The sequence below is a fragment of the Haliaeetus albicilla genome, chromosome 12 (genome assembly GCF_947461875.1).
Source record: "Haliaeetus albicilla chromosome 12, bHalAlb1.1, whole genome shotgun sequence".
NCBI lineage: Eukaryota > Metazoa > Chordata > Aves > Accipitriformes > Accipitridae > Haliaeetus > Haliaeetus albicilla.
The window spans coordinates 24,181,148-24,202,111 of record NC_091494.1 but is presented as its reverse complement, the minus strand read 5'-3'; the positions used below and the strand labels follow the sequence as shown (position 1 = coordinate 24,202,111).

At 39.5% G+C, this 20,964-nt stretch overlaps 1 protein-coding gene across 4 annotated transcripts in view; it reads left to right on the top strand.

Annotated features, from left to right (window-relative positions):
• IGF1R (insulin like growth factor 1 receptor) overlaps positions 1-20,964 on the top strand; it is a 195,544-nt gene that overhangs the window by 121,799 nt on the left and 52,781 nt on the right. The window lies entirely within an intron of this gene.

Here is a 20,964-nt window from a genome sequence, read left to right as displayed (position 1 = left end):
ATTTTAGTGTCTGCTCCATTCCAGGGTCAAATGGGACAAGCATTATCTTCTGACTAAAGAAAAACGGTGTTGAAAAGCAGTACTAGTGAAGTCCCTTAATAGAACAGATGCATCTGACTTGAAAAATTACTTGTATGCTACAAAATTTACTTTTTTTTCTTCTTTCCTTTTCCAGCAGCATCTGATAAAAGATTTTTCTACAGTAAAAATCCTTTGCTTATATCCTTAGACCATTCTAGTTACTAAACCCTATGGCTAGCCACCTTTCTGTCCATATGTGCTGAAATAAGGGGTTTTTTCTGTTTTACACTTCTAGTAGTCTTCTGTAATGAAGACAACTTCATAACTAGGATTTACTTTTCAAAAAACAATTTGCCTTTTATGAAACTTCTGTGGAGTTTCTGCTGGAATTATTTGTTCAATATGAATTTCATTGTGTTGCATAAATGATGCACATGCTCCAGAGGAAGCAGCAGATTCTGGAGGCAGTATGTGTAGGGAGAAATCTTGCTCTGCTGTGATAGCACTTATTTTTAGAACAGATGTACTTAACTAATTTTTTTTAATTAAATGCAGATCTTGGGTAGTGTAGGGTGGTAGTTTACCAGTGGCTTTTGAAATGTGTTTTTCTATGAGAAGTGAAACGTGCTGCTTTGAGCAGCGGTTGGAGTATGAAGAGTTACTTCACGTATTTATCAATGAGCAAACCTGACAGGTCTTCAGATAGAAGATGAAGAATTATGTTGGTGTTTATTCCTTTGAGTTGTGCACTGAAATATTTTGTAGCAGTCGTCTTCAAATGTGCAGAGTATTCTGGATCTGATAAAATCACTTGTAAGGAATTAGGCTCAACTTCTAGAAAGTTAGGATCTATATGGCTAGGATAGCAATTAATATTTCTACTTCCTGAATTTTGCAAGCAGTATTAAATCACTGAGGTTAAATGTCTGACTTTTTTCCTTTCTGTCCCGTCCCCCCCCCGAGTAAAAATTACAGGTATGTCATTTCTTCTTTTACAAGAAAAAAATGATTTTTGTGTACTGTATGGTGCCTGTATGTAAAGTATCACGTCTTTGCATTGATTGTCAAGAGACACAATTAGTTTGTCTATGATTGTATTTCTGGCTTTCAAAATAATCAATAAAAATTCTGTAGAAAATCATTTCTACTCCATTCTTATTCTCTTATTCCCCCATGCTGTGCAAGGGTAGAGCTTTTCTACCCCAGGTGATCATCCTAATCATCATGGTTTCAAAAACAAACTTTTTCTACTTTTGAAAAGTCATGATTTAAGTACTGCTTCAAAAAAAAAAAAGTGGTTTTCTTTTTAAAAAAAGCTTAAAAATGTTTTCTGCCTTGTGTTACTGAATTTCTACCAGTTTAATAAGATACTTTTCATTTGGACTTGTCCAGGTTACATGAAATTTAGGTAAATGAAACACCTAGCGACATACTTCTTGTTACAATTAATCAATCTCCTACCTTGTGGGCCAGTAGTTTCCATGGCTTTTAAAAAATGCAATAGGTAGATTTTAAAAAAGCTTTTAAATGTAAGTATATCCTATCAAGTGGTCTCCTTTCTGTAATAATTTCCCCTCAAATTGTACCACTCAAGGCTCACGACTTAAAATAGAGCGAAATGCCAGCATGAAGCTCTCCGTGCGGCATGTGCTCCATGCCCCTTGTCCATGTTGGTACTGGCACCACCTCTTTGACCATTTCCCACACTCGACTTGTGTGACTGCACCTAACACCGCTTTCCCGTTTGTGTTGGTGTACTTCAGGCAGTGTTGGCTGACAGGCTTCCTGTTACATACAGAGTTCAGCAGACTTGGGGTTTTGTGAGCAGGAGTTAAGCAGCTTTCTTTTGGAAATGAGTCCCTTCTCCTGTGGAGGCTCCAGGCTGTGACCTCTACCTTCAAGGTTGATGTTTCCTCGCTGTGTCAGAAAGGGATAAAGTCATATTGCTCTTCCAGCTAATGTTTACATTTCTAGTTGATGAGACAACCCAAGTAAAACAGATGCAGACTTCAAAAGCACTGGAGTAGCTTCTATCTGGGTCTTTTCTGGTTTTCTAGCCCAGAGCAGGAGGCCACGGTGCCCGATGCTCCTGCATCGCTCACCGGGCTTACGCAGGGACCAGGGCTGCGTGGGCAATTTGAAAAAACAAACCCAAACCCCTGAAGTCCATCACCACATCAGCTCTGAAAAGCATTGGTGTAAATTATTATTCAGTGCATTTAAAATAAGAGTGCATCTGAAGCCCACTGGATTTGCTACCTGGATCTCCAGATTCATTGGATGTCTTTTCAGTGAAAGAACAGTAACAGCTGAGAGTTGATGGATGGTGGATGGCCTTTGCAGCAAATCGAAACAGGGTGGGAAATGAGGGGTGGATAGCGTATGACTGATAAGTAGCACTTAACTGTGAGGAGCTTAAAAAAAAGGAATAATCTGAGAGTGGCTGTAACTTGGAGGAATTCAGGATATGTCACTTGTGGCTGTACTGAAATCTCTATTGCAGTTCTTTTTATATCTTTTTGTCCTTTGAAATGCCTTGCTGTTAGGGTTCGGCTCTTATTTATTTATTTTTTCCTCTCGGCAGCTGTAGTGCTCAGACTAGTAGGCTGAGATGCTAACAATGCACTGCCTGGTGCCAAGAAAGGAGGTATTTGCATTCATTTTCACTTTCTTATTCCGAATACAAAAAACAAACAACTGTCCTGCAGTCCCACTGAGTCCTGCCTCCCCTGAAGTGTAAATACATGTGCCGACAGATGATTTTACTGGTGGTGTGTTACATCAGCTTACCAGGCAGGTAGTAGAAGTGTCCATATTCTGTAAAACAAAGCAGTCTTAAGAGTAATCCAAAATAGCCGTAATAAAAAAAAACACCCCAAAACCCAGTAATAGGTTTCATAGCAATTATTTAGCAGATTATAAGTCTGATGCTTTACTCATTATTTTTGCTGAATTGTTTTCTTTTTTCTCAAAATTACAAAGTGTTCATATTGATCATATTGGGAGCAGTCTGTGTACAAAACAGGCAAATTGTTCGCATTTTTCACTCTTTAAGTAATTTTGACAAGGATGCAAGCAAGAGGAATGAGATACTTGTTTGAAGTTCCTACAAGAGCAGCCTTTGAGGTGCAGAGCTGGGTGGTGGGGTGACTCCCATGTGGATTTGAAGAGTTCTGTGGGGGGGGGGGGGAGGCAGTGCTGTGCTGCTCACTTCCTCTCTCGCTGGCCATCTTATGAATGGGAAACGAGTGGGATCGTAACCTTCCTGAATGTGGAGCTTGGGATATGTTGACTGGATTATGAAGGCAGCAATTTAACTAAAAGGACATAATTTAGGGGAGGGGGGAAGTCAGAGAAGCCTGGAGATTGAAGCTCCAGGTTTTTTATATTGAAACATATTGACTAAAATAGATATAAAAAATAACCCTATTGCCGTGACACTTGTTTTTGTGTGTCTGCTCAGTTTTTAATAAGCCTCTCATTACAATTCAGTGCACTGCATAGAAATCCATCTTTTTTTAATGCATTAAATGATGTACAGTGTGTTTCTTTTGTGGTGAAATCCCATTGCCTCAGCATGAAGAGTGCACAGTGTACATGTGTCTTTGTTTAATTCAACATGTTTTCCTCTTTCAGTACTGGAAGTAGGACATTTTAGTTCTTCAGTCATCACTGCAGCAAAGGAGTGCGTTTCTGAGAGCGTGCGGGGCATTAGAAAGGGCAGGAAAGGCACACTGTGCATCACTCACAGGTACGTGCTTTGGATCCCTAGGCACACAAAGCCCTTTTGTTTTTTTACAAACAGTTCTTGCAGCTAGGTGCATCTTGAAGAAATCATACCCAAGAAAGTGGATTTCTGCAGTTTTGAACTGCCTCTCTCTTCTGTGCAGTTTGTGGTTGTTTTTTCCTTTCCTCCTGAAACATCAGTGTAAGGAATCAGAGGGCTAACAAAAAAAAAAAAAAATCTTCTGGTACTTGTTTAGAAACATCAAATAATCTCCAGTGTGGGATTTTTATCTTACTGCCTTTGTGGTAAGAGAGGTAGAAAAAAAGACACTTGAAAGCCTATGACAGCGTAGCCTGTAGGAGCTTTACAAATTGATTCAGATGTTCCATTCAGAGCAGAGATTTGATACAGGGTGATGAAATCAAATGGCGTAAAATAATCTTTTATTGATTTTTATGGCGAGAAATCTATACCTGCAGAATCAAACTGAGGTTATGGTAAGATCTACCTTTAATTTTTTTCTTTGTTTTGTGCATGTGTGTGTTTAAAAGTGCATTTTTTCTGTGCCTTGAATGGCTGCTTTTGCTTCCCTTTAGTTTTAAGCCTGCAGTCAAGAAATATGTGCTGAAATGTTAACAGCGTAAAAACGTTCTGTCCTATGTAATATGTTTGGTACATGTGCAGAGTTTTGAAAGGATATTTTTTTATGCAGATTTGCTGTGCTGCCTTGGTTTGGTTTGGTGTGGGAGCGGTGGCTGTCCCCTGCCCACGGAGCAAGGCCCCGTGGGGCGCAGTGGGGGACGCGCCTCATGTGATGCTGCTCCAGACTCATAAACAAACCGTCACGTGGCTGCGCAGCCCTGCAGAGCACTGTGCAGGCAGGGATAGACAGGGAGAGCATTATCCTTATTGGATTTCCCCTTCCGAACTGGTGCTGATTTGAATGTTTTTGGAATGAGTGGTGAATGAAACAACACAAGATGCTTTTTTTTTTTTCCTCGTTTTCCCGTTTTTTTTCCCTTTCTTTCTTTCTTTCTCTTTTCAGCTGCAGGGTTTAGGATGCACAAAGAGTCACTGAACCTGTAAGAAGCTTCTCTAAATGCACATGCTTGCAAGGCGGCCTGCTTTTCTTTCTTGACAAAAATATATTGGCATGAGCAAGCACTGTACCCTTAGTGTCATGTGAGAGAATGTATAGGTGCAAATAAAGTAATTATTGTACTTGTGATTTTAAAGAATTTTGTTCTACGCGTCTTTTTTTTTTTCTCCATTTAACCAATAGAGGTTTTATTAAAAATGGATTTCTCTGCTGGTGTGAAGTTCCTTAGACCCACCATGTACCCAGTAGAAGCCGCAGCGCTCTGGATGCAAGGTGATTCTTTGGACCAGTCTGCTAACCCTTGATTGTGAATGATTAGACTTCAAAAGCATTTAGCTCTAAATGTAATCATAGCTCAATTTCTCTGTGTTGAGTCTTCTGATTTACAGTGTGCACATGATAAATGAGTAGGATACTGCCTATAAAACAATATATGTTGCGGTACTTTGCTAAGAACATAACTTAGATCATGAGATCAGACTTAGAGCTGAATACTTCTTAGTTGTAATCTTCATCTTTAGATATTGAAGCTCAGCAATCCTTTAGTTTGTTGGATGCCTGTCAGCATTGCTGATTTATCAGGCTAACCCTGATCTAAACCAGCAGAAATTAGATGTGCACTTGCATGAACTTTGTAGCTTCTGGTTATTGATAGGGTTGCCAGTAGATTGTATTGATGTTTGGGAAGTACCAAGTTCATGATGATACTTTATTAATGGTTTGCAGGGAGTAACTCATGAGGTTGCATTTTTAGGAGTCTGGGGTGGGGAGGAGGCTTGAGGAGTGATTTAAGAGCTCAAGAAAGAGACTGCAGAGTGTACAAGCTCTTGAAGGATAATTTAGGCCAACAGGGGAGCAGGGGAACAGCTAATATACAGCAGAAGATGGTCGAGTGAACAGGATGCTGTCCTCATCTATCCAGAGATGAGGCAGATGTGAGCAAGGTTACATGCTGCCATGCAAGTGAGATGAAATCTGAGGGAATGAGAAGCTGGCCAAGGGGCTTGTGGACTTGTAGATTTTCTTTTAAGTTTAGTTTGGCAGATTTCAAACTACATTTTAAAAGATTTCGGTTTCCAGAGACATTGCTACTAAGTTATTTGTGCTGAGCCTATTCTTTTTTGTTATCGATTGCACCAAGAACCACAAAATGCTTCTGAAATTGTCTTTTCTCAGAGGTACTTAATGCTCAGGAACACATTGACCTGGTAATGTCATTCTCTAAATGATAATTTTTAAGCCAGATACATTTGTTAATCTCAAAAAAGGCAGTTTGGAGAAATCTCCCTAGTTAAGATGCAGACAGTTTGGACTGCGTCCCAAGCTGTGCAGCTGTGGGCAGGTCACGTAGACTCCAGGTTTCTTATTTGTGCCGTGGGTGAAATCCTGTTGCTTCCTTACTGGTATGTTGAGTAAGGCAGATGAATCCACCAGTGACTGCAGGGTACTTGAATGTTGTGGCTGTAGGTGGCTGAGAGAATCCAGTCGTGATTGACACTAGTTATGTAGTAGAGGTTATATTGGACGTGGGGACCAGAGGTAAAAAAGATGGGACTGAGAGGATGGGAGTCGTGTGTCTGAAAGTGGCTAAACTATCTGTGTGTGTGCGCGTGTGTCTGTCTGTCCCACAACGAAAGAGGCCACCATCTCTCTCCAGAGAGCATGAAAAGCAGAATTAGATTAACCTTTCTTTTCTAAAGTGCCAAATTTGGCAGTGATATCTCTTAAAAACAATTATTGGTATGAAGTTAATTCAAAGACACTCAATGGTGTAAACTTGCCCATCTGCATCTGTGATTAAAAAAAAAAAACAAAAAAAAAAACACAGAAGGATGAAACAAAGAAAACAATGTAGTTTAAAAAGTGAAATTAATTTGTAAAGCCATTTGGCTTACTACTAAAAAAACCTCCAAAATGCCCTTGAGTCAAAATATCAAAGATGGAAACTTTTGGAAAAGATACCTTGTGTACATTTTCTTACAAGAACCCCATGATTCTGTTGTATATTCTTTTTGCTAATGCAGTTTATAATACTCCTTCCAGCTAAATCTTACAGTTAAGTGACTTGGTGCTGACTTGTATGGATCTGTCATGTATCACTGTAAAGCTGTTGGCTCGGTACTGTTTTGTCAGACAAGCCTCACTTCTTTCCTTGCTGAAGATGGTGATGTTTGTTGTCATCCTTTAAAGTCTGTAGAAACTTCACCAGAAATCTTTGCATGCGTTTGTCACAAGGACCCAAGTCTGATATTACAACAGTATTTTACATTTCAGGCTAGGCTGTTGTCCGCTGTTAAGAGTTGAAATACCTATTTCTTTGTGGTTACTTACATATCCACTGGTAGAATTTTTTGCAAATATCCCCCAAACAAGCTGATTTCTAAAATAATTTTAAAAAGGTAATGTGGCTTCTGCTTTGTCTTTTCTCTGTTATATACTAACAGCCTGGCAAGAAAATATTTGCACCCCAGGTCCTCTGAATAGTGTTCTGGAATTGTGTGCTGAAGTCTGTAATTCAGGGCTAGCTACATTTTAAAACAAAATTATTAGTCATGTGGTGTCAGGGGCTTTTGCATATCAAGACAAACAGCTTCTTCAGTTCCTAAATCTTTTGCTGTAACCTTGAGTAACTTGTCATTTTTTACTGCATCTGTTCACCCCTCCGCTTTAAAATGGGCATCAAAAACAACCACTCAAGAAGATTTCATGCTTTGTAAAGCATTTTGAGAACCACTGATTAAAAAGTGCTGTATAAATGTGAAGTATGTATTTTTCTGTTACTAAGCATTCATGAAGTTTAATTTGTAGGAACCAAGGCCAAGAAGCTGATGTTAGTAGGAACAATCTCTTTAAAACCTGGGAAAGGGAAGCAGAACGTTTGTCAAATGAAGTACTGGTTGAAAAGCACTTCCCAGGGAAGGTATAAATGGATTAAAAGTTTCCCTTGTGGGGACAGACATGATGTGGGGAGGAGGGAGTAATTAGTCAGTTTGGAGATCCTTCTGTAGCAGTTAATCCTCCAGCGCCAGCATGGCCACCAGCGGATACTACATCCTCAGGGATGATCTCTGAGAAGCTGCTTTACTTTCTGTCATCACTTTAACAAGCCACGGTGCCAAGATAAAGTGCATCAAACGAATCTGAGAAATATTTAAGCTGAAGTATGTATTAACGGTAGTGCTAGCCTAACCCCCTTACTCTTTCCCCATGTCATTCCTAATTCATAAAAACAAACCATAGAAAACCCTTGAACTTTGTGCAAAAATCTGTTGCTCTGTAATTTGCAATTTAAATGATAGTTCCCTGTATTTGACTGCAGGCAAAATCAGTTATTCTATTCCCATCCAATTTAATGCTTTTAGTTTGGGGTGTGTGGGGGGGACATCCTGGAATACTAATTATTTTTTCCCCTCCCTGTTTCTTGTTTCATAACCATCAACGAACAGGATCTGCCATTATTTGGTAGTTCCCTTTTACTGTTTTGCAGGGAAGGTTCTGTCTGCAAATTTGGATGTGGGTGATTTTTTTTTTAATATTTTTTAATCAGTGTGATTTTTAAATAGTGTGTTCAGGCTAGTGTTTGCATAATTACAGAAAACTTTATTTAATGCATATGGAAGTTTCAGTTCATATAACTGCAGAGAAGGCAGGGCCTTCTCTGCTTGAAATAGATCCATTCATTGTTTCATTTTGCAGTCGTAAACATTGGAAGAGAAATGTAATTTCTAATGATGGATTTGGAAAGTGTTTCTCAAACTGAGTGTGGTCTGATGGCAATACTGCACTGTCCCCCTGCGGCTGGCCAAAACCAGCCACTGGGCTCTTTTTATAGTCATGAATATCTGGACCAGAGGTGATAGGTAACTTTGTCATAACATTTCTCAGTGTCAGCATTAAATGTTTCTGGGGATGATACAATATTGATAACTCTAGCATAGCTATAAATACTTTGTTCCTGGTCTGCTTTGTGTATTGTAAAGATACACCTAGAGAACTTCCTGAATGGCATGTCTGGCATTTTTGGAATAGACAGTAAAAGGAGAAGGATGCACTTTTGAATAGTAAAAAGACAGTGTAGCATCATGAGGAGTTTGAAAACAGGAAGCATGCTGATGCTTTCACCCATTTGACCTCTATAACTAAAGATATCTGCAGTTACTGGCTCAAGGAGACCCATAACTGGAAGAAAAGGTAATTGCAGTCTTGTTTACTGCAGTATTACTGAGAAAGCTTAGAATTCATTAAATTTTCCATTTGTAGGTGTTTGTAGGTGTCCTATAAATCTAATAATTTCTAGGGTAAACGAGGTTGTGAGAAGTCTTCACAGTCTGCCTGAAGTCTGCACATTCTGCATGAAGAAGCTATAAATGCTTTCGTTGCTGAATTCTATAGTGCTTAGTTGTTTTGGAAACCTGCATCTTCTCCTATACCTAATACTAACCCTCTGCAGCATAAATTAAATGCTTAGTGGAATTTTAATATTAAAAGAGAATTTTAAAAAACTGTAGAAAAGGGTCAGTCAAATCGGAATGCTTTTGCGGAAGAATATCTGTTCTTTAATTACTGCAACATAAACTTTTTTTTTAATGGTGTAAATATGTGGAACCTGTTTTTTAATAATTTCAAAAGATAATACTAAGCTTTGCTGTATTTAGTTCTTCAAAGCCCTTTTTATAATTTTCTTCCCTGATTTTGATGGGAGAAAAAATATTCCATATTTAAATCCTTCCCTCAAAGTGAAGTGAACTGTAGCTTGGGATAAATTTAGACCATTTTTCTTCTTGCTAGGTAGGAGGAGTTTTTAATAGTTTGTCTTGTGTTATGGGTGTGCAAAGTGATGGAAAACAATTATACCGGTAGCATTACTGTTTAGATGGTGAGAAGTACAGATTATTTTTTTTCTTTGAACATCTGACTCACCGGAGTTGTTTGTTAATCTTGGACAGCTTCATTGCAAAACAAGAGAGCAGTTAAATAAACTGGAAAAAAAATTGCAGCACTGCTGGCTACCTGCAGCATAGACTGAGACCCTGGGATTAAAGGGAAGGAGAGGAGGGTGTTTCCCTTCTGTGCCTCTGACAAGAACTGAATTTGGAAATGGTGCCACTTAGACTGAGATGACTTTGCTGAGATGACTTCAGGCTCAGTGCATTGTTTCGGGTTGTTGTAATTGTTTGCAAAACACATTCAGGGGCTCTCCCCATGCCTGCACTTGTTCTGAGCAAGCATACGTAAGGTGCAAACAAACCAGACACCTTGCACAAACCAGACACAGAGTGCCATGAGGATTTAAAGTAATGTTTCTTTGTCACAAGTACCTGTGGCTTCAGGTGTGGTGTGTTACTCTGCTCAGCATTCACAGCAGCAATTACTTTGAACCTAAATATATCTTCGTTGACCTATGCCCCTTCCTTTTGAAGTCTCATTTTGCTTTATGGGGTGATTCAGGTGATTTCTCTCTCTCAGCTAGAATATTCTAAGGACAAATTTATTTTGCTAGAGGAAAACTTTCTCAGTCAGCTAAACAAATTTGGCCATGTTGGCCACTTGCTTTCCTGGTAATGTTTTTTGGTTAGTAGGTATGGAGGCTTAATCTTTTTAAGCACAGTCCAGATCTTGCCACATTTTTCTATGTGAAGCATGTAGATTCCCAAATAAATTCTCCTGAACTTGAATATGGTCTGACTCCTGAGCACTGGGGGGGTTTGTGGAAACTACCTAAGTCATTACATGGAGGCTAGAGTACAAGGCAATTACGTGGAAAGAGAAAAATGTTTTCCATGCTTCCTTTCCCCTTCAGTTCTTAATTCCTGGTGTGACAGCACCGTTTGGTGCTCTTCTGTCTCCAGACTCCGCAAAGCCTCATAGGAAGAGTTGTGGGTTTCTTGATTTTTGTGGGGGTTTTTTATAGCTTAAGTACCATAATGAATCTGACTCCATGAGAGTTAGATCCCAATACCAGCTACCACAACATATTTTGAATTTGAAAAATCTGCTTGTGTCTTTTTCTCCCCCTGCTTTTTGTATAAATATTTATATTGAACATATGTAGGATCTGCAAATAAGAAAGAGCTTCTGTGCCCTGCAGGTGCCCAGCACATGTTAAAAATGCATTGATTAAAAGGCAGCTCTATCATGACAAAGGTGAGATATGGTTGTGTGATTCTTGGGCAGACCTTAGGACATTCATATGGATTATGAGTGTCACCCAGCCCCCATTTGCATGAAATTCATCTTTTTCCTCATTTTGCTGCATTTAGATACCTAATACAGTCTCTTTCTCTGCCACCCATTTGAAGTCTGTAGTGTGCCAGCATCACTGAACACAGTGTGGTCTTGGGGGGATTTTGGGTAAAGTTTGAGGGTTTTGTCTCCTTTCAATTTTGAGAGGCCAATGAATAGTCTGTTGAACTTCATTGTAATGAGTTGGATTTGCCTGGTACTTCTGGTGTGTCTGTAATGTAGGTGACTGACGGAGCTGCCCAGCTAAGCATCGAAGTGCTTTGGCTTGCAGGCACTGCTAAAATAAATAAGGTAAGTGTATAGCAATAGCAATACCATTTGGGCTGTAAACCAGCCTGGGCTGTAGAAGGTGTATTGGTAGCATTGATACGCAATCCGGTGCCAGTTAGGCATGTAATTGCACAGAAATGGCCTCTAATACCAGTTTCAAGAAGAGCTGCCAAAACCACAGCACTCAAGGCCGCTCCCTTTGCATTCAGCCAATGCTCTAATGAAACAGCCCCCAGCTTGTTCCTCTGGGACACAGGCCTGCCTTGTTAGGAAATCGGTGAAGTTTGGGAACCCACAATACCTCACATAGCTCTGTGTACAGTAACGGAGGGTGGAAATAGGGCCATAGGCATGAGCAACCAGACGAGTTATAAATATAGAATACTCTCTCAATTCCAGTTTTGTTAGTCATGGGAGGACAGTGAGAGTTTTATAAACTTATAAGGAATATACAAACAGTTCTCAATTTAAAATAACTCTGTATAATTTTTTTAGTGCGTGAAAAGAATATTCTTTTTGAGACCATCCATGTAAGTATCTGCTATACACAGAGTGTAAGGATCTGTGTATTTATATGTTCACGTGAATGTGCCTGGAGATGACAAAAAAAAAAGGTACCGGAGGAGAAGGGTGTAGCTCAAATGTGCCAAACTCAAGCAGAAACAGAGTGGGAAGCAGCGTGCTTCCTACTTTGTGCCGGTATCAAAAACATGAATTCCCCCTTTTTCTTTAATAAATGCCATCTGATGCTGTCTCTGGCTTCAGAGCAGCCAGGCAGTATCGCTTAGCTGGCTTTGCTGCAGCCTGGAGCCTCTGTCAGATCCAGTGATAAAGCTCACCTTGACTGTCCTTCCTATAAATAAATAAATAAAACTGTCTGCTACTCCCTAATCTGATCACAAATCCTTACTACAGGAAAGGATTTAGAAAGTCCGAAGCAATGTCATTATTATTTTTTTCCAGTCATACTAATAGGAATTCTTCAAAAACATGTTCATGTGTATAAGCAGAGACAACTCATGCATCCAAGTATTAACTGTGTATTTGACTGCATGGCCAGCAGTGGTGTGTGTGCCATTTGTCCTGTGAGTATATTATGTGTGTTTGCAGTTTCTGGAGGATGGCATAGTTAAGCGTGGTGTTCCTTGTTCAGTTTATTTTATCAGTGTGTTGGAAGAACTGAAATAGTTCTGTCTCATAACGGAGGATGTTTTTAAAGATAGTAGTGGACTAAGTGCAGGCTGGACGATGTAATGTCATCCTCCACTTAGGTTAGAAGAAAACACTGAGCAAATTCATGTGCTGTTCCCATTAGTGCCCCTCACTGACCCAAGTCACTTTTTCTCAGTGTCTCCTAATTCAGGTGGTTTAGTCCTTTACTTGGCTGGAGTGAGCTGGGGATTCAGAGCTACTGAACTCACAGTGGTTCACTTGGGGCTTCCTTTGGGGTTGTGGCAATGTCCAGTGCCTCTGCAGACTGGGGGCATCCTTGTGCTTCTCAAAGCTGGCTCTGCAACCCGGCTCAGCCTTTTCTAGTGGCAGGCAGAGCTGTTCAGTAACACACTAGCAAATAGGCAACAGTTGCAGTGGTTTTGTTCTTTGGAGATAAACCATGTAGGATGGAGTATAAAAGTTCATGTCCCATTCAGGATGATTTACAGACTATGAAAGCAATTTGTATCAAGTCTGAAAAGATACTCAACATTTTCCCTTTTCCCTCTGAAACACTTCCATCCACAGTCATGATGTATGAAAAGAAACTAATTTTAATACAGATTTAAGTCAGTTGTATACTTTCTGCTGTCCATGTTGCCTGTAAATTTGTTAAAATGTGTTAAGAGATGGATTAATGTGTGAACTTCCAGTCTGTTTCTGGGTCCTACAAACTCTGTCACCTTCTGTATTCTGTCTGTGTTTATAATAGAGGAAAGATTTAGAATGAAAAAATAATTCCATGATTATTAAAACCAAGGAAAGAGCTCGCCTTTTGTTTGTTGTGGATCTCAAGAGCACAACCTTCAGTTGCTGTCAGATTTGCTTGCACTCTCTTTTATTTCTGGAAGTCATGAAGGACATACTTTGTTTAACCATTTTGAACATAATTGCCTTAATGTTGTTCGAAGTGATGTTGATCTTAGCAGGATGTCTTCACTTACAGTGTGCAAATATCATAAGTGATGATGTACATCCAGATTTACTAATCCGTAATTTAAAACAAATGCAGCCAGGTGTGTCTGTGAACTTTCCAAACCATCAGTATTCTTGCATCTTGTTTTGTCCTTCCATTGTAATTCTTCTCTTTTCTCGGGTTCCTAAACATCTAGATCTTAATCCTCATTTTAGTGGGCTATCTCACTACCAGGTGAACAGCTTGAAAAAGCTTCCTCTGTAGTAAAACAGTTTGAATGTTCTTGCCCTTTCTGTAACAGGTTTTGTTATTGTTGTTAATGCAGGTATCCTGGCTGGAGATGAGCAAAAACTTTCTAGGTTTGCCTTACTTTGTGTATTGTAAACATTAGTTTCACTGAAGCTTTTTTTTTTTCTTTTCATTTTTAGTGTAATTAGCCTTCGACTGGAGCAGTGTTGATGTCTGCCTCTAAGATAAGCATTATGTTTCATTGCTTGTGCCAGAATGGTTAAGTCTGTTGATGGGCTTAATGCATAAATGCGAAGGGCATTTCTGAAACAAAGCAGGAGTTGAATCCCTCTGAACCAGTGACTTCTTTGACTGCCATTATCCTTCAGCATTAAGAGAACTACACCATTTAGGCCAGTGTGATAATGTTATCAAACTGTCTTCCTCCTTTAGAATAAGTCTGGAATACGAATAGTGTTCTTCCCCCAGCTGGGGTTTTGCCAGGAGATGACTGACCAGCACTCCTTGCTTGCAGTATATTAATTAAATCCTGTAAAGCTTATTGCCTTACACTTGCAGCATTTGGAAGACAGGCAGATTAAATCTAGCTTTAAGCAACAACAAGCAAACCCCCAATATATGGCTCATAATCTGGAGTGAAAAGAAAAATAATTTGCTTCAGAGCTGTTCTGCAGCAGCCCGTTTCTTTCATTATGTGTTACTGAAGAGTTCAGGAACTTCAGTTGCCCCTTTAGAAATGTGAACAAATTTGTGCCTGTGAGTGGTGGGTGATTGTGGCAGACAGGGAGCTGCTTTCACTGCTGTGCAGTGACCCTCACTTTCCTGCTTTCATCCCCACTGGCATTGGTGTTACTGTTCTGATTTGCATCTTCCAGTGGGAAATTTCCCTTTTTGTAGAGGAAATGTTTCTAGAACACAGTGCAGTACTGATGGTAAAACATTCCCAACCAATATGTTTACCTAGTGTTGAAGATAGAGTAGAACTGGCCTGAAAGCCTGATAGATGCTTGCGTATATGCCTCAGTTGGGTTTGTTTATGTACTGAATTCATACTGGCGTGGAAGGGACAAAATGGACTTGTTTTTTTCCTCTTTCTCTCGAGTGCCAGCTGCAATGATGCCAGTCTGGGTTGTGCTGGGCAACATAAATTGTTTTGAAAGAGAATGCTATTCGTGCTGCCTGGGTTTGTCAATAAGTCATGTTTATTTGCACCTTCCTGGTTGTTAGTATTACACACTTCGGAGCAAATGGAGTAACTGTACTATCTGTCGGTGCCTGTTGACTGTGGTCTAAGTTGTTTTCTTCACTCGGGTTTCCATTTGTTCTAGTTTCGGTGTGATGTGAGTAGCTGTAACACTGCTGGAGCTTTTAGCAGGGTTGATTGCTTCACTTGCAGAAAACCTGAAGGGATGGGAGGTTTTACACTGCCAAATAGTGTCCCCGAGTCCTCTAGTCACTCTAAATAAAATGGATTTAGCACACATGTTGTTATGTGTATCACAGCTGGGAAGCCTGGAAGCTGTTTTGAGGTAATTTCTAGGGTAAGGAATGAATGATAATAGATGGCCAAAAAGTTGGGGGCGGGGGGGGGGGAGTGTCATCAAACTCCAGTGTGTCCAACTGAAATATGCTTTGGGTTGTTTTCATCGTTGTTTTTAATAGGCTGCTCTGTTCTTTTCAGCTGGGAAGGAGGTTTTGCTGAGGCATTTGTGTGTTTGAGGGATTACAAACCATGCCATGGGCCTCTGGCTCCTCAGGGCTGTGTTGATGCGTGTGCTAGTCTGAAATGCTGTGTGTACTAAAACTATTCTGAGGGGAAGGGAAAATATTAATATTGAAGAAAAAAATTGTAAAACTAGAGGGCATCGAGTACCTCGCCACAACAATATGTTCTAGCAAAGTGTTTATTTCATTGACTGATGAATGTTTCCTCTCTTTTTCATAGACCTTACTTCATCTGGTGGCATCTGAGAGTCTCCAGATGCTGAGTGGTGCTGGGCTTTCTTTTCCTAACCTGTCTCCACTCCTGTCTTATGCTTCCTTTGCTGTAGAATAATCTACAGGTGCTTCCATCTGAGCAGTTGGATCCACCTGCTGCACAACTGGCTATACAAGCATTTAGTGTGGTATTATTTTTCAACCATAAAATCCTGAGGAAGGGAAGGCAATAGTAGATTCCTTTATCAGTCTTTCATATGATTAAAAATTGAGCAGCTAGTGGGCTGATCTCGGGTTGGGCAAATCCTTTGAGGTTATTTTGAGGTTCTGGATGCTTCCTCACACCTACTCCTTCACTTAGGAGATATGATGTACAGCATCTGTGACAAATTGAAATACCAAGAAGCAAGAGACCAAAAAGCTTTGTGTGGAAGCTGACCAGATGTACTTAAACTTCAGCTGGATTTGTAAAGTGGGAAAAAAATAATTCACAGTACAACTTCAGAATAATTTCAAGATCCTTGGAAAGGTCTGCCAGATAAAAATGGGCTGCTAATGACTAGGGTGTAAACATGGAAACACATGATTAGTGGAAAAGATCTCGCGTCTGATATAGCTTGCAGGCTATAGACTTAATGCTGTCTTCTTGCTTCTTGGTATAAGTTTGCATAGACCTATCCAAATATTTTACTGGTGGGCATGACTGTGCACATACTAGAGGTTTAAAGAGGAAGGTGATCACTTTCAAGTCCTAGTATCAGTGCTGGGTTGAACTGAACCTTTGAGATCTGGCAGTTAATTTCAAAATCTGCCAAACTTTATGCCTTAACTGCTAGAAAGCAATTCAATATGGTAGTGGTTTTTTCCTTGAGGCTTTTCACTGAATGCAAGATAACCAGTTTTAGAGTGCTGGGGCAAAACAGAAAAGACAAAGAATATACCATGGCCAGTATATTGCTAGTACCTGTTTCTGTAGCAATATAAAGATTTTATACAACTGCTCTAAGTAGCCTCTTCAGTTCTTTGGAGATGATCTGTACCCATTTTTCTGTGATTGGAACGCGTTACTGCATGTATTTAATATGTGTATTTTCTTATTGCAGCCTTTATTCTGTAGTTATTTGATTCCAGCCCTGGCCATGAATCACTAGAACTGGGTTTTCTGAATAATGTCTCTCCAGTCTCTCTAGTCTCACAGTATACTGGGTAAAAGAAATCAGGTCTTATATAGGCTGCTTGAGTATTCAAATTCAGCTGTTTGAAAGACCGTACCAAAGTTTAGACCATTAAAATGCAATATTTTAAGAATTCTATCATGTAACAGGGATTAACATTCCAAAAATGACCATTTTTTCTGTCTTTGTGGATAAATTTAGACAGCTAATTTTTTCAGTAGTTGGCTAGGAAAAAATGCTCACTTCCTCCTCTGGTTTCTGCTCAAAACTAGTCTGTTTTCCCCCCTTCTCTTTCTGAAACATTATTTTTTTGTGAAGGATGCTCTAAAAAAGCAGAAACAGTATAAAAAAGGAAGGATCGAATATCGTTTTACAAGGAGAGAAAGAATCTTTAAAAAAATATTTATCCCACACTTGGCAACCTTTTGCTCACCCGCATGTGACTGGCACGGTGCCATCCTTGGCAGAGGCCGGTGCCTCAGCTTGCCAGAAGTCTGGCTGCATTTTCACTCGCTGTGACTGATTGTTTATTCACCTGATTTTTCTGTTTCAGCATTGCTCAAGTAAGTCATGGCGTCTTGGAGATAAGAACACTTTGTCTGTCCAAACTGTACAATAGCCATGATGTCAACGCAGAGTGTTTGCAGCGAGCTTTAGCTCTGTGTGCACTTCAAATAGCTGGGAGGTATTAGATGTCAGACAAACTTACTACCACCTCCTTAGCATGAGGCTGTCCAAAAAGGAACTGCTGCCATAAATACAGAGAGGTGATTTGTTTCTTGCTTTTTTTGGAGAGTTGTGTTTGAGGATTTCCCAACCTTTCTTTGTGTTTGCAATTTTGCTTTAGCATCTTGGGGATTTTAATCTGAGAATAATGAGTCTCTGAGTCAGATTCTTCTGGAGCTTCTCTTGTTTGTAAGATCTTTGCATTTAGTTTAAAACTATCTCCTTTCTGTATGTCAGGTCTGAATCTGATTTGCTCAGTAAGTGGGCATCTTGGAATGAAATATTTTGCCTTTTTTGCGAGTGATCATAGTATCTTAATAGTATTTGGAAAATCTCCTGAATTTTGTTGACAAGGAAAACTTCCCATTTGAAAAAATCTGAGAGAAGGTGAAACATGGATGGTCAAAGAAACTACTGTTGTTGGTTTTGCTCCAGTAAATTTGATTTGTGGCTACTGGTGCTCTTGTAATGTTCTTCTCTGAAGATATGATTATTCAGTACTTTCACTCCCTAAAGGTAAATAGACACTGTGATCTAGTCAAGCCTCTATCGTCTCTTTTAATAAAGTCACGAAGCTGTTGAAGGGTCTGCCCTTTTTCAGGTCTTGCTTTGACTTCCTTCTTCCATGGCTGCCCTCCAGGATCTCTGAAATTTTCCATTATCTTAGTACCTCCACGTGATGACAATTAAGCATTTTTTGCCCTTGTGCTCGTCAGCAAGTATTTGTTCGAGGGTTTGGGTTTTTTTGTATACAGTCATCGGCCTTCGTGGTCCAAGGCACTGTTGTACCTGGCTGATAAATTCTGTCCCCTAATGTCAGCCCACTATTTGCTTATGTTTGTCTCTCTAATGTTCTTGTGGACTAAAGTCAACAAGTTATGGAGCCTATTTCAGGGTTGTGTTTTTTTGACAGAATTATTTTGGAACCTGCATTTTAAATGTTTTGGTACAAATCTAGCAGCCCAAGTAGCACAATTTGGGAGGACAGAGAGAAGGATAGATGGGGCTGGATTGTAAGACCAGCCATTGTTGTTTAGTAAGATTTTTATAACAGGGATGTCTGAGGCAACTGGCATGTAAGGCAGATAAGTCTTTTGTTGTTCATAATATGTGCTACACACACACACACAGACACAAAAGTTCTTGTTCTGCCTCTTCAAAGAAACAGGATACCCGTATTGTCTCCAGGCTGAAAACTATGCCAACGTTAGCAAAAACAAGTAAAAAGTAGGACTGACAGAAAAGCAAGGTTGCTGAGCTTTTAAAAAATTATCTTTAAAAAGTTTTCAAGACTTCTTGTTAAAATGGTTGTGATTAAAATATTACTATAGTTTTGAAAACCTGTTTCACTGATTGCCTTTTTCATGTGAACTTGTGTATCCGTCTGTGCTTCAATTTATATTTCTGTAGACAATAGTCAGCAGATTCACCAGGAGATGCAGGGAATCCTATTTATATAGCAGACTGTTCATGAATGACATTAAGGGAATACAAAACTCTTTCCCAAGAATGAAATAAACTCAGTCTTTTTCTACTATATTTATCTGAATACTTAATGTAGCAGCATTTTGGGGGTTTTGTTAGCAAATTGTCTAGATGAAAACAAAAAAATCCTGTAGTTAATACATCTAGTAATGAACTTTGTAGAGTCATGGGGGCTGTGTGGTTTGTTTTGTGGTTTTGTTTTTTTTCTTAGTAGGGCTTTGAACTGGAAATGTAGCCACCACACGAAATCTTACTTCTGGCACCCACTCAGAACAGCAGTCCATCTGCTAGCAAGACACACTGATTTTTTTATTTTATTTATTTTTTTTTAAATCCCTTAGTAGTTGCAAATGCAAGTAGTGCTGTATACATTAAGGTGAGAGGCAATTTGTGATGCCTTACTGAGGTGGCATCTGGGCAGACTTTACTCCTTTTACACTGATGCAGGTTACCATCAAAAAAAGAATATACATCTCCATGCTTTTTTATTTTTTGCGTAAGGGTTTTGTGTGTATGGGTTTTTTCCTTTTCAAGAAAAAAAAATAATCCAGCATTTTTACACAATGCATTATTTAGCAGTGATTTCCTCTGCATTCCTGCTCTCAGTAGTCTTTACAACTAACTGGCTCTGCAAAAGGTTCTTAATTTGACCTGCATGTGGTATTTGCACTACCAGGGCAGGCATCAGTCATCCTCATGCTCTTACCTCCTTGTTCTCCTAGTCTCCCCCCTCTACCCCTCTTCTACTTTTTTTGCCTGGTTTCACTCTGAAAAAATTGAGTATACAGGTATGGAGCAGTGTTGATAACAGCACTGCTGTTGGGTTATAATAGCAGTATGTGCAAGGAAAGGGCTGCAGGGTTAAGTTATGTTTCTTTTCTAATTGGAAGACAGATGAACTCTTGGGCAACTTCAACAGTACCTTCTCATACGGTAGACATGCTGCATTCAATTCAGTGTGTCCAAGCTATCTTTAATGCAAGTGGCTTGTGTTAGTGGTAAGTGGCTACGTATATACAAGTAATAGCACTGTCGGATGTTATAAGCAGGTCTGCTGATGATACTTCATAGCTACCTGCTATTATAGGGGAGATACTGTTAAGGCTGTCAGGTTACTTGGGGAGTACCTGCAGGTGGAATTTCCTCCACAAAACCTTTCTTAGCCTTACTTGTATAAGGAAAGCCCAGCTTCATACCCAGATGCTTAAACTTACAAAGTTGGCAGTTAGGACTTTAAAAAAAAAAAAGTGAATAAAATTAAGCAAGATCAATATAGAACCATTTTGATAAGAAATGCAAAACTCTCTGATGGCAGTTGTACAAGTCATTTTCAAGGTGGACACTACCTTAAAGCTAGGAGGAAATGGCTTCTTGTAATCAAAACTTGATGTAGGATGTCTAGATCCTGATGCAGAGCTATGAACAGGTTTTTTTATATTATTGCTTAATAGCACTGTCATGTGTTCAGTCCTGTGTCATGATTGTGGTGCTCTGCTCAGTAGCATTGTAAAAACATACCGGAAAGCCTAGACCTCATTATGGGAAGAGGAGGGGTCAGGATTTTAGGCTGTTTAGTCCTGCATTCAAACAACACTGTAGTTGCAAACTACAATTGCAATTGTAAAAAATTAAAATAAATAAATTGCAATGCAGAACTTCTGTGGAACTGTCACAGTTTCATAAACATTGTCTTTCTCTACAGGCTGGGCTCTGCTGCTTCTGTGTTCATTCTGGGATATTAACTTCTTTGCTGGTTATATGCTTTTTGCTCAGATTGTTCATTTTAAATGTCTTGTGGTGCTTTGCTTGGATCTCACTGTAGTTGTACTACTGAAATTTTTGTTTTATGCTGTTATTATTGGTACTGTGTTTTAGCTAAGTTAGAAATTGGAAAACAGTTACT